The 19,732-nt window shown below is 46.4% G+C and overlaps 1 protein-coding gene across 2 annotated transcripts in view; it reads left to right on the top strand.

The window, feature by feature from the left end:
• The window catches only part of LOC123762011 (protein sickie), an 860,773-nt gene that overhangs the window by 201,458 nt on the left and 639,583 nt on the right, over positions 1-19,732 (top strand). The gene's annotated exons all lie outside the window — the stretch shown is intronic.

The following is a 19,732-nucleotide window of genomic DNA, read 5'->3' as shown; positions in this document are numbered from 1 at the left end:
AGACCCCCCCCCCACTATACCACCATTAGGTTGTAGCCTAGGTTGCCTTGTGTTAGGCCTACGTAGGCCTAGGTAGCGTTGTTTAGTCAGCCCATCCTCTCAATTTACCTGACCTATCGAGGCCGATGTGTATATTACGGTGCTTTATTTTTGACTAACACGTCGGATTTTCAGCGGATTGGTTGATTCCGTAAAGTATTTGGTGTTTTACGAGGGGAGAGGACGGGATGAAGGAAGACTTGGTGGGACTTAAGCAAGGTTCAAACCAAGCTAAATGACAAAAAATAAATATAGATATATAAAATATTTATACCAAGCCTAAACAATTTTGTAACTGAAGAATCAAAATAAATCTTACATTTACACTTCTCTACACCAGCAATTCGTGCAGGTTCACCAATTCTTTCTCACAGTTTGATAAATGGCCCCACATGCTGGCGAAGGGCGCCGATGACCTGAATAGACTAGGCTAGAGTTCAGCGAATTCTAATATAATATGTAACGGACCACAAAGATGGCAACATTGATTGTCTTCCCCCCCCAAACCTTACCCCCCCCCCCCAAACCTTACCCCCCCCCCCCCAAACCTTACCCCCCCCCCCCCCCCCACTTCCGGAGAAAACCAGGGTTGGCAAATTAAGTGTCTTTGTCGAGTTTTTTTTGTTAAATCCAAAAATCTGTGCACCTTTTATGTTAAATCCTTACCTTGTGCAGCTTTTATTTTTAATGATTAGAACTGAAAAAGTATTCGGAAATAGATTTCATTATTGGAATGTGGAAAAAAAAGTGCCATATAGGCCTATATATTTGTGGGATTTCTTGGTAGTGGTTGTGGGCTTTAGGCCTTTGGTAATATAGTCTTGGCGTCACATTTTGAGATATTTGAAGTGATGTATACGGAAGCCTTCGTGATTGTTGGTTGGGAATTGCAAAATTTGTACTTATGTGAGGGAAAAAACAGTTCCATTCCTCTTCTTTATGAACTAAATGAACTTTTACAAGAATCGGTTCAGTTACATTCAAAGCTTTTTTTGGTGGGTTTGAAAAAGTGCTTCACTCAATTCTTGTTTTGAAAGCGAACTTTTCAGAAGTCTTCACCCACGCACTGTATCAATAATGGCTGTTGTATACAGCCCTGTGGTGTGTGGGGTGTATATATGAAGAGGTATACCTGGCTTCTGGGTGTATATATATGAAGAGGTATACCTGGCTTCTGGGTGTATATATATGAAGAGGTATACCTGGCTTCTGGGTGTATATATATGAAGAGGTATACCTGGCTGTATATATATGAAGAGGTATACCTGGCTTCTAGGTATATATATATGAAGAGGTATACCTGGCTTCTGGGTGTATATATATATGAAGAGGTATACCTGGCTTCTGGGTGTATATATATGAAGAGGTATACCTGGCTTCTGGGTGTATATATATATATGAAGAGGTATACCTGGCTTCTGGGTGTATATATATGAAGAGGTATACCTGGCTTCTGGCTGTATATATATGAAGAGGTATACCTGGCTTCTGGGTGTATATATATGAAGAGGTATACCTGGCTTCTAGGTGTATATATATGAAGAGGTATACCTGGCTTCTAGGTGTATATATATATGAAGAGGTATACCTGGCTTCTAGGTGTATATATATGAAGAGGTATACCTGGCTTCTGGGTGTATATATATGAAGAGGTATACCTGGCTTCTGGCTGTATATATATGAAGAGGTATACCTGGCTTCTGGCTGTATATATATGAAGAGGTATACCTGGCTTCTAGGTGTATATATATGAAGAGGTATACCTGGCTTCTAGGTGTATATATATATGAAGAGGTATACCTGGCTTCTAGGTGTATATATATGAAGAGGTATACCTGGCTTCTGGGTGTATATATATGAAGAGGTATACCTGGCTTCTGGCTGTATATATATGAAGAGGTATACCTGGCTTCTGGCTGTATATATATGAAGTATACCTGGCTTCTGGGTGTATATATATATGAAGAGGTATACCTGGCTTCTAGGTGTATATATATGAAGTGGTATACCTGGCTTCTGGCTGTATATATATGAAGAGGTATACCTGGCTTCTAGGTGTATATATATGAAGTGGTATACCTGGCTTCTGGCTGTATATATATGAAGAGGTATACCTGGCTTCTGGGTGTATATATATGAAGAGGTATACCTGGCTTCTGGGTGTGTTTATATACTGCAGGTATATCTACTAGTTAGTCCTAGCAGCTGGACACCCTCGTAAAGACTGTCAAGCGGTATCCTCCCCCGCGATAGCAGCCTCATGATTTAAATGCGACCTCAGTACACAAAATACATTCACTCCAACAAAATATATAATCACCCACTTAGGTGCTATTCATGCCCGTGCCATCTCTTGGGTGGCTTAATCTTCATCAATCAATCAACTGGTTGGTCAGTAAGCTGTTGTGGCTTAGACATTATAACCCTCCACAGGTACAAAGGCTTTGAACCCAACAGCAAATATATAAAAGTAGCCTAACAAGCTTTAAAACTCCTAAATTTAAAATACTGGCTAGTGTGTGATTACTGTGCGCGCGTGTGCATGCGCTTGTGTGTGTATTTACTATTTGTGCCTGTATAATCGAGCTGTTAGCTCTTCGACCCCGCCTTTCTAACCAATCTATTTTTCATTTTTCCTCTTTTGTCTCTCGTACATGTTTCTCTCTAACACACACACACACACACACACACACACACACACACACACACACACACACACACACACACACACACACACACACACACACACACACACACACAGGAAGCAGCCCATAGCAATTATCTAACTCCCAGGGAGCTATTTACTGCTGTGTGAATAGATGCATCAGGGTGAAAGAAACTATGCTTATTTCTTTCTGCCTCGGCTGGGAATCGAACCCAGGTCCTTTGGACTACGACCCCCACGCGCTGTCCACTCAGTGTGTGTTATGTACACTTAGTTGTGCTTGCGGGGGTTGAGCTCTGGCTCTTTGGTCCCGCCTCTCAACTGTCAATCAACTGGTGTACAGGTTCCTGAGCCTACTGGGCTCTATCATACCTACACTTAAAACTGTGTATGGAGTCAGCCTCCACCACATTACTGCCTAATTCCATTTGTCTTCTGCTCTGACACTGAAACAAATCTTTCTAATGTGTCTATTACTTATTTGGGCACTCAATTTCCACCTGTGTCCCCTAGTGCGTGTGCCCCTTGTGTTAGTGTCTTTATCTAACCTATCAATTCCTCTGAGAATCTTGTATGTGGTGATCGTGTCCCCCTTAACTCTTCTGTGTCCAAGTGACATGAGGTTTAATTCCCGTAGTCTCTCCTCGCAGCTTATATCCCTCTGTTCGGGTACTAGTCTGGTGGCAAACCTTTGAACCTTTTCCAGTTTAGTCTTATGCTTGACTACATATGGACCCCATGCTGGAGCCGCATACTCCAGGATTGGTCTGACATATGTCTCGTTAATTTCGCGCCATACGCGAACATCGACATATAGGACTGACTCCTGTAGACATGTCGTTTACGTATATTAGAAACAGAACTGGACCCAGCACCGATCCTTGAGGTACTCCACTCCCTACGGTTCGCCAGTCTGACTTCTCGCCCCTGACTGTTACTCTCTGGCTCCTGCCTGTTAGGTAATTCCTTACCCAAGCTAGCGCTTTCCCGCTTACTATATTGTGTGTGTGTGTGTGTGAAGTTCAAGTTTGCATGTAAATATGTAATCATTTATGATCAGAACCCGTTTACCACGTATTTTCTCGTGATAGTTGTAAGTCTAAATCAAATTTAAAATTCAGACAATTTTGTTGGGCAGTAATGTTTCATATATCGCCAGACATGTATAGCAGCAAATACACGCAGGCACGATAGATAGATAGATAGTGATAGGGAGATAGATACCGATACAGTAAAGACAACGATATAGAGAGAGATAATGAGACAAGTAAATTAAGAGACAGATATAGATAAAGTTAGGTTGGTTAATTTGGGAAGGAGAAAAGACTAGGTAGGAGGTTCACTCTTAAGGCTAATTCGGCCCGTTATGTATCAATAGATGGAGATAACTCTCCGAGGTTGGAAGCCTGACCATTTAGACCAGCTAAACTGAATTTTTCCCAGTACCGTAATTACCATTGGGTACGTACTCAACATGGACGGATTGGTATCACAGAAAACGGCGCCTATTGACATTACAAACATCATCTTCACGAGACATTCTACAATACCATTATCACCAACGCTGACTTATTATTATTATATTCTTTTTTAACATCGGAAATGTAGGCACTGGTCACGCCAAAATTAGCAACAAAAGTCTATTCATAATATTTATCCATTAAACCCAGAACTTTTATTTGGTTTTCATTTCCGTAGACACCTGCTTACTTGATGGGTTTCTGGGAGTTCTTCTACTCCCCAAGCCCTGCCTGAGGCCAGGCTTGACTTGTGAGAGTTTGGTCCACCAGGCTGTTGCTTCGAGCGGCATTGTGGGATGTGTGATGATGAAATGGCTATCTTCTTGAGGTTATCTTGAGATGATTTCGGGGCTTTAGCGTCCCCGCGGCCCGGTCCTCGACCAGGCCTCCACCCCCAGGAAGCAGCCCGTGACAGCTGACTAACACCCAGGTACCTATTTACTGCTAGGTAACAGGGGCATTCAGGGTGAAAGAAACTTTGCCCATTTGTTTCTGCCTCGTGCGGTAATCGAACCCGCGCCACAGAATTACGAGTCCTGCGCGCTATCCACCAGGCTACGAGGCCACTGTGTGAAGTGTGAGTGAAGTGTTCTTGAAGTTTTATAGAACAATGATATTCTAGGACAGGGAGAGAGAGACCGAGACCCAGGCACTGCCGGGTCCCTTTCTAGTGGTTTAAATGCAGCAGGTTCAGGCGATAAGTCACAGTAACGTTGCTGAAGAGTTGGTACCCAACCCACACATCAGAAGATACAGGAACGACGACGTTTCGGTCCGTCCCGGATCATTATCAAGTCGTGTACTATAAAAGGAGTGATTGATTAATGAAGATAAGCCTCCCATATCCATATGGAGGCCTGGTCGAGGACCGGGCCGCGGGGACGCCAAGCCCCGAAACCATCTCATGGCAACCCAAGAGGTAGCACGGGCATGAATAACCCATAAGAAATGGGAGTTGTTGTTGTTATAGATTCAGCTACTCGGAACAAGTTCCAAGTAGCACGGGCTATGGTGAGCCTGTAGTGGACTTACCTGGCACAGGAGCTTTGCTGTGTGTATATGGGAGTGATTGATTGACGAAGATTAAGCCACCCAAAAGGTGGCACGGGCATGAATAACCCGTAAGTGGTGACCCTTTTGAGCCATTACCAGTATCAAAAGCTGATACTGGAGATCTGTGGAGGTGCGACTGCACCCTGCGTGACGGGAGATGTCTCCCGATATGGGAGTGGAAGAGACGAACAATATAAGGGAAGAGGGTGAGATGAAAGGTGGGAGGAATGTGAGAGAGAGGAGGGTAAGGATGAGAGGAAAAGGTAAGTATGTGGCAGTTAAATTGGAGTGGACGGGTTGTTTGATGGGAGTGAGGGCATTGATTAGACAAGCGGCCCTGGGAGATGCATTGGGGCGTCCAATCAGTTTGTGTTTTATGGCTCGTTGGCTTTTAATGGCGCGTTAGTGCTCTGATGTTTGATCGTTACCAAGCGCTAATGACAACGATTCCAATTGAGGCGGGAGAGTGTCTTTTGATGGCAAATATCCGATATATTTGCAAATTTGACGAAAGTAGTTGAAAAAAAATGGGTGGATGATCGGTGCTGTAGCCTATGCTGGAAATCGGGGAATCGAATGGATAGGGAAAGTTATGGAGAAATGTTTTTTAAACAATTATGAGGGACAAACGCTTGTTTGTGAAAAGATATGGATGTAGGGGGACAGATGGTAAATGTATGTGTGGATGAGGTTTTTAGATTCAGCAACTCGGAACAAAAAAGTTGCAAGTAGCACGGTCTATGGTGATCCCGTAGTGAACTTACCTGGCACAGGAGCGGGGCTGTAACTGGGATGAGGTTAATTATCGTTTTCACGCTACGATAATTAAAACATGTGTTGGTGATGGGAAGTCACATGTTTGTAGGGGAAATTTTTGGTTGTAGTGGGAAATTGCAAAATGTATAATTTTGTAATTATAGGGAAATGTATAGGAAGGGTAGGGAAAACTATTTGGTGGGGGGGGGGGAGAATTAATGACCTGGTGGCCTAATAGTGATTTTCCTGGTAGGCCTAATGAATCGTGTACATACATGATCCCTACTCTGACAAAAGTGGTTTGGTCTATAAATGTCTCCCAGTCATGTCAACAGTTGACTATTTGTAAGTTATAATTCTTCCACACTGGCTCTATAGACATGTCTTCTCTGGAATGCTAAGCCTGGGTCTGTGATACACACAGCTTGCTCACCATCATATGGTAGCTCAGAGGAGCGCTTCTATAGTGTGGAGCTTCTGTTGGTACATGCTACAGTGAAGGAGGGGAATGTTTGTCACCATTTGTGAGGTTGTGATGGGATGGTGACAACTGTGTGTGTAGGTGATAATATGGGAAATGTACGTGGAAGGGTAGAGGGAGACATTAGATACAATAGGTGAGGGGACGAAGTAGCTGGTGGACGAGAGTGAGGGGACGGAGGAGGAGGTGGACGAGAGTCAGGGGACGGAGGAGGTGGACGAGAGAGAGAACAGAACGAACAGGGAGTAGTAAAAAATTAAGAGGAGGAAGAGTAGGTAATGAAGGCAATGTGGGGTAAAAGGCTGAAGAAATAGTAAGTGATGGAAGAGGGTGGAAGATGGATGATAGACCAATTGGTGTATGACAATTCATTATTACACCAATCAGCATACTTAAGTCCATGTGTACCTTGGTGTATGATGATACAGTCACCATCTAGCAGGATGACTAGTCATACAAGGACGAGTGAAGAGTATCCTCCACCGACAACCTCTGGATGCATAATGAAGATATCCTCATGAAGATATCCTCATGAAGGCGATGAGTCACAATAACGTGGCTAAAGTAAGTTGACCAGACCACACACTAGAAGGTGAAGGGACGACGACGTTTCGGTCCGTCCTGGACCATTCTCAAGTCGATTGTGACTTGATCTCAGATCTCGTCGATCTCGCAATCGACTTGAGAATGGTCCAAGACGGACCGAAACGTCGTCGTTCCTTCACCTTCTAGTGTGTGGTCTGGTCAACATATCCTCATGAACACCAGAGTGAACAAATTGCAAATCTCTGGTACCTCATACCGGCAGAGCTGAAGCGTCTAATGTGACTAGACATTAGTTCACTACGGTCTAATGTGACTAGACATTAGAGACTCATCAATAATGTAATGGTGGAGCCTATTTTCCAGTTATTGCCAACAGTGCTCAGGATGGGGTTAATTCGTCACCAGCAGCCATCTGCCACAGGTAATGGTGATCCAACCTGATCCTGGCAATCACTATCAAGCGGTTAAATATTTAATGCTGCCCATATATATATATATATATATATATATATATATATATATATATATATATATATATATATATATATATATATATATATATATATATATATATATATATATATATGTCGTACCTAGTAGCCAGAACTCACTTCTCAGCCTACTATTCAAGGCCCGATTTGCCTAATAAGCCAAGTTTTCCTGAATTAATATATTTACTATAATTTTTTTCTTATGAAATGATAAAGCTTCCCTTTTCACTATGTATGAGGTCAATTTTTTTTTATTGGAGTTAAAATTAACGTAGATATATGACCGAACCTAACCAACCCTACCTAACCTAACCTAACCTATATATATAGGTAAGGTTAGGTTAGGTAGCCAAAAAAAGCTAGGTTAGGTAGCCAAAAAAAGCTAGGTTAGGTTAGGTAGGTAGGTTAGGTAGACGAAAAAACATTAATTCATGAAAACTTGGCTTATTACGCAAATCGGGCCTTGCATAGTAGGCTGAGAAGTGAGTTCTGGCTACTAGGTACGACATATATATATATATATATATATATATATATATATATATATATATATATATATATATATATATATATATATATATATATATATATATATGTAATATACGTCAGATCTAAACTGTTATAATTCTTTATATTAGTGCTCTCGAAGCGTTAGGTATCTGTGATATCTCTCTTAGCGGACCTGAATGTTTGGACCAATGTAGTTTTGAAAGCAGGAGTGCAGGGGAGGGGGGGGGGGCTGATAGCTGAGTGGACAGCGGTTCGGATTCGTAGTCCAGAGGTTCCGGGTTCGATCCCCCAATGGAGGCGGAAACAAAATGGACAGTTTCTTTCACTGTGATGTACCTGTTCACCTATCAGTAAATAGGTACCTGAGAGTGAAATATAATCCGGCGTTTTTAACACAGATTCCAATACTCTTACCAGTAGGTGTTTTAGGGGTTTAAACCTTTCTTTAAACCTATGAAATAAGTCGTTTACAATGCTACTGTTGATAATTACTTAGACGTTTAAGTGTTTTGATTGTTGACTTTGAATGCTAGAAGGTCATTAGTTCTCTCATAAGGACACAGGGTTCTGGATGTAGTGAGAGAGATAAGGAGGCCACAGTAAAGGCTCGTGATGCTGAAAGAGTCTCGCTGTGCTCTGAGGTGAAGTCCTCAGGGATGAAAATCCCAGATGAATTGTGCCGGATGCTGTACCTCCTCTCTACCCTTAACCCTCCGTTCCTCAACCTCTCTCCCAGCCTAGTCTCTGCTCCCCCTCATCCCGTCACCTGTAAACAGACAGGAAAACCAGGTTTTATACGTGAATTAGCACACAGCCTCGCTCCTGTGCCAGGGTAAGTCCACTACGGGCTCACCATAGCCCGTGCTACTTGGAACGTTTTGTTCCCAGTTGCTGGATCTTAAACAACAACGTGAATTAGGTGCATTATAGAACCGTTGTTAGGGGGTTGATTTACACGAGTTAATTTACAAAATGAGGCGTGTTGGTAAATATTATAAAGCACTGTAAAATTAATGTTTGGGTTGGTACGTTTTTAGTTCGACAAAACCGTTACCATTTTAACGGAGTGGCTGATAGGGTGAACCGGGCGATACTTGACACGCCGAGCAGCAGCCTCCAGCCCACGTCACTGGGGCTTTCAACCCGGGTCCTATTAACCTCTAAAACGTGACCTGGTAAACAACGTCTTAAATGCAACCTACTATTAATTAAAAATTAACGATACCAAAATTTCTACGTTTTCTGTGCATCGGTATTGTTAGGTTGAGTTCGTGTAAACTTAGCTCTAGCCTAACTTTAGACTGGAAGAGTTGAAGTAACTGTAGCCTAACTTTACATTGGAAGAGTTGAAGTAACTCTGGCCTAACTTTACACTGGAAGAGTTGAAGTAACTGTAGCCTAACTTTACACTGGAAGAGTTGAAGTAACTGTAGCCTAACTTTACACTGGAAGAGTTGAAGTAACTCTAGCCTAACTTTACACTGGAAGAGTTGAAGTAACTCTAGCCTAACTTTACACTGGAAGAGTTGAAGTAACTCTAGCCTAACTTTACACTGGAAGAGTTGAAGTAACTCTAGCCTAACTTTACACTAGAAGAGTCGAGGTATATTGGCAGCTGGTGGTGGGAGATGAAAGTCTGATGACACGTAGAGACATCGGACCAGTCATCAAGGAGACGAGGAGGAAGCAGCAGCATGACACGGCCGAATGTTACCACAACCCCCGCGTCACGGAGCTGGTAGTGGCCCTCCGTGTCCACCTGTCTGTCTGTCTGTCGCCTGGCTGGCAGGGTTCTCTCTCTGTCTTGGGCCGTTTATGAGTTATATAGCAGCGCTGTTGTGTACCCAGGTCGTGGTTGTGTGCTCTACACTGTTGTGTACCCAGGTCGTGGTTGTGTGCTCTACACTGTTGTGTACCCAGGTCGTGGCTGTGTGCTCTACACTGTTGTGTACCCAGGTCGAGGCTGTGTGCTCTACACTGTTGTGTACCCAGGTCGTGGCTGTGTGCTCTACACTGTTGTGTACCCAGGTCGTGGTTGTGTGCTCTACACTGTTGTGTACCCAGGTCGTGGCTGTGTGCTCTACACTGTTGTGTACCCAGGTCGTGGTTGTGTGCTCTACACTGTTGTGTACCCAGGTCGTGGTTGTGTGCTCTACACTGTTGTGTACCCAGGTCGTGGTTGTGTGCTCTACTGTTTCATTTCGCTGTTCACTGTGTTTCTGCAAGTTGGCTTGGATAAGCTTAACTGCTTTAGTTGCCTTTCGCTAATGCTTATTTTTATCACGCGTTTGTACTAGCAATTACCATTAGTTCTTCTGTTTGAATTAAGGTAACTTTGTATATTTTGAAGCATATTTGTTTCCTCCCGAAGCAATTGTGCCAGACCCCTTTGTTATGAAGTCAGTCAACTTGAGCAACATTGCACTCTGGCCTAAGTTGAGTGAGCAACTTGATACAGGTCAACCGAGACAACAAAAGTCATTGTGCAGGTGGTCTTATGATAGCTGAACAGGTGGGTGTCCCCTTGTTAGGGGTAGGGGAGTGGGAGGCAGAGGTGCCCCAAGTCGACACCACCTGCTTGCTCCCCGCTGCCCCAAGTCGACACCGCCTGCTGGCTCCCCGCTGCCCCAAGTCGATACCACCTGCTTGCTCCCCGCTGCCCCAAGTCGACACCACCTGCTTGCTCCTCGCTGCCCCAAGTCGACACCACCTGCTTGCTCCTCGCTGCCCCAAGTCGACACCACCTGCTTGCTCCCCGCTGCCCCAAGTCGACACCACCTGCTTGCTCCCCGCTGCCCCAAGTCGACACCACCTGCTGGCTCCCCGCTGCCCCAAGTCGACACCACCTGCTTGCTCCCCGCTGCCCAGGGCAGCCACACGATCCCGTTTTGCCTGTTCTGGTATCTCCTTCATCGACGGACACCCGATGGCGGGCGTCTCCAGCAGGGGTCCGCCAGCACGGGTGGCCGGGGAAGGAGGGGATAGGATACCTGGTAAGATGAAACGCCGTTTGGCGACTCGGGTATTGGTCACATGGGGAATACGACGACGTTGGCGGGGAGGGTGCAGGGGGGAAGAGGCTGGCTGAGAGGGGTTGACGTCGCCCCGATCCACGCAGGTGGACGCAGGTTCGAATCCTCGTCACGGCCCTTGTGGATTTGTTCATTTGATGCATCACGTTAGTGTGATCTCTGTGTGTGACTCCGATCCACTCTCACCAGAATAGTTTAGAATGGCTTGAAAGCAGTTTTGAAGGTTATTTAGTATTCAAGAAGGGGAATATATAGGGTGAGAGGTGCAAGAAAGATAATAGGGTAAGAAGGGGACCTGTAGAGATTATAGTGACAGGAGGATATGTAAGAACATAGGGTGAGAGGAAGATTATGGGAGAGCAGAGGAACAGTGAGAACAAAAGACACAATAAAAAGTAAAAAGCCACTTTTGAAGACCTATGGTGGTAATCACGGGGCTCGGTTCTGGTCGAGACCGTCGTATTAAAAACTCGCCTGAAGTAAAGTTTTATGTTCGCCTCCTACAGCATGATCCTGCAGCCACAAATAGGAAAAACACACACACACACACACACAGGTGTTTAATGGTGATAAGGCGGTGCCCAAGACCAAAGTGGTACCCAATAGGGTACCACTACTGGTTGCGTTAGTTGCGACCCTCGACCTGGAAGAAGACGATATGCAGCATCCGGGGAAACCTTGTGGGGCACCCGCGTACACTCCCTTATTGTCTCCTCCTGTCACCCCCTTATATTTTTTGTATTTTGTCATTTTATTTGATTTAAAACTTCATTGGACAAAATGGGTTGCAACATTGGTTACATGCAAGGTACAAGGCTACTTGTCACAGGTTGTCGAGCTCCTCAGATGGCGGGCAGGAACCATGGATGCAGTGTGCGTTTCCTCTCTGGATCGCCACAATAAGGCGCAGAAAGAGGAAACTGGCGGCTCTTGGGTCTCTAGTTGTTTCGATTAGCTTAGACCCCAGCTCTGAGGCAGTGGGGCAATATTGTAGTGATGATCAAGATCTCTGTATTTACTTTCTCAGTACTTAAGCTGACCTAGAAACACCTACAGCCATTCCCAATAGATACTTGATTTCACCTAACTGCTCAACTACCTCCTATTCCCCCCCCCCCTCCGCCATCTCCCAGGGGAATATGGACCTAATTACCTCCCGTTTCTGTTGTGCATTTTAGTATAATTCAATTATATAGATGTTATGTTATGTTGTTAAGATTCAGCTACTGGGAACAAAACGTTCCAAGTAGCACGGGCTATGGTGAACCCGTAGCTCCATGTTATCATTTCCCCATCCATTTTATTCACCTGTTCCTCACTCACTCATTCCGCCTCGCCCAGTGGGCTATCCCCATCTATATTTGACGCATTCATTCGCTGAAGGCGTAGTGCAAGCATACACGACGCGTATACACACAGAATGAATAAAACAGTTGCGATGAGCGTAACTGGCTGACAGGCAGAGGAAGAACAGTCCCTTGGACACAACCCAAGTGTCCAGGTGGCGGACACAACCCAAGTGTCCAGGTAGCGGACACAACCGTTGGTGTTTGCACCAATCCCGTGATGACCGTGTTTGGTGAATATGCATAGTACACGTCCCAGACATGTGCGCCTCGCTGCACACCTGGTCACAGTTCGAGGATGGGGGGAGAGGGAAGTAGGGAAGGTGAGAGAAGGTAGCAGGGAGGGAGAATTAAGCCAGGGAGAGGGAGGGAGGCTGGCTGGCAGGGAAGGTAGAGACAGTGGAAGAGGAACAAGTCACATATATATTTCATGGTCGTATCTATATACATATGGCTCATACGATGACGTGTCGTTTGATACGTGGAATACAGTAGCGTGTGGTTGAATATTTAAGCAAATTTTGTGAATTGCGATGGTGTAGTTATGAGAGATTTTTAATTGTAATGTCGATGCCAGTCATTAAGAATGTAATGGTGGTAGTAGCATGAACAAGGTTATTATCACTATCTGTTAACTACTACTATTGCCACTCCGAGGAGACGCGTGTTTGTACCCATGTAAATACAGTACACTTAAGACAACACCCTGTAAGTGACTGTATTTGTACCTGTATTAGTGACTGTATCTGACTGTATCTGAAAATATATTTGTATCTGTATCATGCTGAAATGCTGAACATGCTAGAATACAGATACCTTCAGAATACTATTCAAGCAAAATTATTTGCTGCTAGTTTTTATCACAAATAAACCATCTTTTTCTCACTGGTACAAGCTGAGTTGGGTACGAATTTGATTCCATTCACTAATACAATAGAATAGAGTATACTGGTATTTCATTCACCTGGGCCCTAGGAGACTCGAATCGCGGACCCTCGCGTGTGAGGCCAAAGCTCTATAGACCGAGCTATTGAGTAGTCTTAATAGGGAAAGATTCCAGAAGCAGCATCCTGCTGCCAAACTGGAATTTTCGACTTTCCCCTGACTACTGCTGAAGCTCGGAGGGAATTACTGACCCACGTCCACGTGAATGCTGTACTCACCTAATTGTGCTTGTGGGGGTTGAGCTTTGGCTGTTTGGTCCCGCCTCTCAACTGTCAATCAACTGGTGTACAGATTCCTGAGCCTACAGGGCTCTATCATATCTACATTTGAAACTGTGTATGGAGTCAGCCTCCACCACATCACTTCCTAGTGCATTCCATTTATTAACTACACTGACACTGAAACAATTCTTTCTAACGTCCCTGTGGCTCATCTGGGTACTAAGTTTCCACCTGTGTCCCCTTGTTCTTGTTGTTGTCCCCTTGTTGTTCGTGTCCCCTTGTTGTTCGTGTCCCCTTGTTGTTCGTGTCCCCTTGTTGTTCGTGTCCCCTTGTTGTTCGTGTCCCCTTGTTGTTCGTGTCCCCTTGTTGTTCGTGTCCCCTTGTTGTTCGTCCCCTTGTTGTTCGTGTCCCCTTGTTGTTCGTGTCCCCTTGTTGTTCGTGTCCCCTTGTTGTTCGTCCCCCTTGTAATGTGTTTATTTCTACGAAAGTGTGGATGACAATTTCTACAAAGTTTCACGTTCTATAGATCACTTTCAGTAGTTTTACTAATATATTTCACCTGTTATTGTTTTAGATTTAGCTACTCAGAACGAAATGTGCACGTAGCACGGGCTATGGTGAGCCCGTAACATATATTAATATAAGGTATATTTCATGTTATAGATTCAGCTACTGGGAACCAAAAGATCCAAGTAGCACGGGCTATGGTGAGCCCGTATTGGACTTACCGGGCACAGGAGCGGTGCTGTGTGTGGTATATTTCACCTTGCTGTACCATATATACAATAAGAGTGTAGGTGAGGGGGGGGGAGACGTGCTTGATGGGGTTCTGGGAGTTGTTCTACTCCCCAAGCCCGGCCCGAGGCCAGGCTTGACTTGTGAGAGTTTGGTCCACCAGGCTGTTGCTCGGAGCGGCGGGTGTAGCTGGATTTGCAGTCAAGAGTCTCTTGAGGGAAGTGATGATGTGGTTCGCCTTGACAAAGAGGCTTCGTACGGTACCTGGCCTCCCACCTGGTACATCACGTCATCTACAGACTCGACCAATCCGTTACAAATGCGAGGTATTAGTCAAAAAGTTGGACCGGTAATATTCAGGTTTCTATGCATGGGCCTCGATGGGTTAGGTGGGTTGCTGGGGTTTGTACCTTTCTGGTTAGGTGAAACTAATATTTTTTTTCGGGGTGGCAAATCAAGAGAATGGAATGGTGTGTTTGCACTTAATATTCAGTTGCAATTAATACCAGCTGGTAACTCCTCGCCAGCTGGTAACTCCTCGCCAGCTGGTAACTCCTCGCCAGCTTTAGGTTCATAAAGTTACCAGCTGCGCTTCTCTCTCTCCTCTTCACCACACTTCTGTCAGGTCCCTTAATCATCCTTCTGCTCCACACCCTCTTCGTTCTTCAGTACGTTCACTGGAGCGCTCCTGTGAGCTGGTGTGGTGGTGCCCGTGGCGGCGTTCATGCCCCAGCTCCTGGGTAGGGGAAGGTTACCCCGAGTCTTGCTTCAGGTGCCCCTCCTCGCCCCCCACCTGCTTGTTGGCTTGCTGCTCCGCCCCCTCTCATGTTGCCTGCTGCTTCTCTTCCCTCTGCCTCCACCCTCCCTGGCCCCTGCCTCCACCTTCCACCCCACCCCAGCATCCACCTCAGCACCCAGCATCCACCCCAGCATCCACTCCAGCACCCAGCATCCACCCCAGCACCCAGCATCCACCCCCAGTATCCACTCCAGCACCCAGCATCCACCCCAGCACCCAGCATCCACTCCAGCACCCAGCATCCACTCCAGCACCCAGCATCCACCCCAGGACGTCTAGAGGGGCGCCTTGTCACCCATCATTGCACAGCCTTCAACAGGGAGAGTTGGACGGGAGCCGAAATCCAGCCGCGGAATCCACAAGAGGGTAGCTATGTATCTTGAACTACGTTGATGTTGTTAGGGTGTGTGTGGAGGGAGGAGGAGCTGGAGGTGTGTGTGGGGGGGAATGGGGTGCTGGAGTCTCTTGAAGACTTCCTCCTCGGAGTGAGTCAACACAAGCTGTCATTACGTTGAGATTTTTGTGTGTGGGTTTCCTGGGGAGGGAGCGGTGGCCGGTGTAGACTGGGGTTTGATTAGCGCTTTTAGAGTTTGTTGGGCTCCGAGGGATTTTGTTAGATCATTGGGGATGGGTGTGTGGGGGGTTGGCCTTCACCTCCACACACACACACACACACACACACACACACACACACACACACACACACACACACGCACGCACGCACGCACGCACGCACACACACACACACACACACACACACACACACACGCGCACACACACACACACACACACACACACACACACACACACACATGCACGTACGTATGCGCGTGCATGTTGCACTAATACCCCAAAACAAATGAATGCATCAGTGATGCAGGTGTAGAGTAGTGAACACTAGCATTCTCCCTGCCCATGTATCCTCACTCTCTCTACCATCCCTCTCTTCCCTCCCCCCTATCTTCTCTCCCCCCCTATCTTCTCTCCCCCCCTATCTTCTCTCCCCCCCTATCTTCTCTCCCCCCTATCTTCTCTCCCCCCCTATCTTCTCTCCCCCCCTATCTTCTCCCCCCCCTATCTTCCCCCCCTCTCCCCTCATCTCGTGACCTCGCCGGGGCCCACGTGAAGCTGCTTATGGTGGTGTCCTCACACTAAGGTCAGAGTTTATCTTTAATACCGTCATGCGCTGGCGGGTTGCCCAGTGTTCGTTCCGGTCATAGATTTGGTTGCCAGGCGCCGTTTCGGGTCTGCAGGCGCCGTTTCGGGTCTGCAGGCGCCGTTTCGGGTCTGCAGGCGCCGTTTCGGGTCTGCAGGCGCCGTTTCTTCTTACCTTAAGGTTATCTTGAGATGATTTCGGGGCTTAGCGTCCCCGCGGCCCGGTCCTCGACCAAGCCTCTTTTTTTTGTTACACACCCCCAAGAAGCAGCTGTAGCAGCTGTCTAACTCCCAGGTACCTATTTACTGCTAGGTGAACAAAGGGGGCATCAGGGTGACAAACTCTGTCCAATTGTTTCCGCCTCCGTCGGGGGATAGAACCAGGAACCTCAGGACTACGAATCCCGAGCGCTGTCCACTCAGCCGTCAGGCCCCATATGGCGAGCTTTACGGCTTCTTGTAATGGGTCGCTTAACCGCTGTTCATGTTATAGCCCCAGTCACATGTTGCCTAACCGCTTCTGGCTAAGTGCTTGCGGATCCATTCATCGTCCTCTTGACCCATTATGTCACGGGACCAACTGGTCCCACCAACTAGGGACCCAACTAGTATGCCCACGGTGGGCATACTAGTGCCGAGGGGGGGTAAGAGGGGGTTACCAACATGTAGGGGGGGGGAGTTACCAGAAAAAAAGGGTTAGTAACTAAAGGGTTGTAGACGCGAGTATGATGATCTAGAAGGCTAGGATGAAGTATGATGTCCTGGGAGAAGGCTAGGAGGAAGTATGATGACCTGGGAGAAGGCTAGGAGGAAGTATGATGACCTATGAGAAGGCGAGGAGGAAGTATGATGACCTGGGAGAAGGCTAGGAGGAAATATGATGACCTGGGAGAAGGCTAGGAGGAAGTATGATGTCCTTTGAGAAGGCTAGGAGGAAGTATGATGACCTGGGAGAAGGCTAGGAGGAAGTATGATGACCCGGGAGAAGGCTAGGAGGAAGTATGATGACCCGGGAGAAGGCTAGGAGGAAGGGTGACCCGGATACATGCAGTTCATTCCCATTATAAGTAATCTCCAGGAGGAGGTCGCCGCCGTAACCCAGTGCAGGTCGGAAGCAAGAAAATAATTGAGAGCGCGCGGAGACTAATGATTAGGATCTTATTATTTTTGGCCAAACGCTCCAAGAACCTTTTAAACAGTCATTCTGAAATGTTTTTTGATGTTTAGGTTACCATTGTGTGTTTATACCGAAGGGAAGAGAGGGAAATAGGGTGAAAGCGCTAAGCTGGGATGGAGGCATAACGCATGGAAGGGAAATGTGGACCAGAATAGGTGGTGGGAGAGGAGAAGGGAAGGGGGGGGAGAGGAAAGGAGTCGAGAGAGAGGGTGTCCAAGCACCGTCTAGGTGCTTGGAAGTGATTGGAAGGTGATGAGAGGTCCAGATCTCTCTGAATATTTATTCCCAGATGTGTTTCATGTTTTTTTTGGTCATGTCAGACCTGTCGATTTCATTCCTAAGTTGTTGTTGTTGTCAAAGGTTGTCATGGAGATTTCGTGGGGCAACAGTTATCTCACCAGCCGGGGGGGGGGGGAGGGAAAGGGGAAGTGAGGGACATTCCTTCAGGAGACAGTCAGCAGGTGAGGGAGACGGAGTGACGGGTGAGGGGAAGGTATGGTGACTGATGGGGAGACAGTGGGAAGGGTAGAGGGTGAAGGGAAGCAAGCAAAAGGCAGAACGTAGGAAGGTAAGGGATGAAGGGAAAAAGACTATGTATTTTAGAAAGAAAAAAGGAAATGAGGGAATCCCAGCAATATAAGATTAAGAAAGGAGGATTCTATGAGGGGAGAGTGAATTTTAGAATGAGTGAAAATTAATCTTGGGTTAGAATAGGTCAGGTCATCTTGAGGTTATCTTGAGATGATTTCGGGGCTTTTTAGTGTCCCCCGCGGCCCGGTCTTCGACCAGGCCTCCACCTCCAGGAAGCAGCCCGTGACAGCTGACCTATTTTACTGCTAGGTAACAGGGGCATAGGGTGAAAGAAACTCTGCCTATTTTACTGCTAGGTAACAGGGGCATAGGGTGAAAGAAACTCTGCCCATTGTTTCTCGCCGGCGCCTGGCATCGAACCCAGGACCGCAGGATCACAAGTCCAGCGTACTGTCCGCTCGGCCGACCGGCTCCCTCGGTCGGGTTAGATTAGTCAAGGGTTAATTGCGAAAGCCTCGTCAAGGGTGAACAAGGATATCAGGCTCAATGATTTCTTCTCGAGAAATGAATTTCGTTAACTCTTGTCAACATTGTCGAAGACGGAGTTTGAATGATTACAGAAGTGATGATTGATAAAGATTAAGCCACCCAAGAGGTGGCACGGGCATGAATAGCCCGTAAGATTACAGAAGTGTCTTGTAGCATGACATGTAGCCAAGGATGAGGTGAAGGTGAAGCACCTCACTTACAGGTCCACTGGCTCTTGTCACTCTGCTGTTGGCATGGTGGCTGGTGCAGTGTCCCCTACGCACTAGGGGACACAGGTGGAAATTGAGTGCCCAAATGAGCCATAGAGACGTTAGAAAGAATTTTTTCAGTGTCAGAGTAGTTGACAAATGGAATGCATTAGGAAGTGATGTGGTGGAGGCTGACTCCATACACAGTTTCAAGTGTAAATATGATAGAGCCAAGTAGGCTCAGGAACCTGTACACCTGTTGATTGACGGTTGAGAGGCGGGACCAAAGAGCTAAAGCTCAACCCCCGCAAGCACAACTAGGTGAGTACACACACACACACACACACACACACACACACACACACACACACACACACACACACACACACACACACACACTCACCTAGTGAGTATTTTCACTATCGCAAACTTTAGTAGGCCTAATGAAAGAATGGCCAGACATAAGAGGAATACACCGATACATTTGTAATTAAGAACAAATAATATTAAAAATAAAACCCATGAACAAAAAAAATCTGACAAAGGCAGAACAAAGAGCGCGCGCGTGTGTGTGTGTGTGTGTGTGTGTGTGTGTGTTGGATAAAAACGTAATTAGTAGTTGTGTGTAATTAATGCTTAACGACCATTAAGGCAGGACGTAATAACAGGACGCTGAACACCGTGAGCGGCCAGTGTGAGGAGGAGGAAGAACAGCGAGTATGAACAACCAGTGTGAGGAAGAACATAAGTTATGAGGGAACAGCGGGGGAACGTGGTCAGTGTTCCGCATGACCGATCCCAACACCATGCACTGGTGAGGAGTGGGCGAGGAGGAAGGTGAGGGGTAGGTGAGGAAGGAGAGAGAAGGGGGGGGGGTGAAGGAACACTGAGGTAACCGTCAAGGAGAGATAGGAGAGGGTGTGGAAAGATAATGATATAATGATGATAATAGGCGCAAGGGGCTACAGGCAGGAAGAGTTGCTCCATGGACGA

The sequence above is a fragment of the Procambarus clarkii genome, chromosome 34 (assembly GCF_040958095.1).
Source record: "Procambarus clarkii isolate CNS0578487 chromosome 34, FALCON_Pclarkii_2.0, whole genome shotgun sequence".
NCBI lineage: Eukaryota > Metazoa > Arthropoda > Malacostraca > Decapoda > Cambaridae > Procambarus > Procambarus clarkii.
Note: the sequence above shows the minus strand (reverse complement) of the source record. Positions and strands in the feature narration are given on the sequence as shown.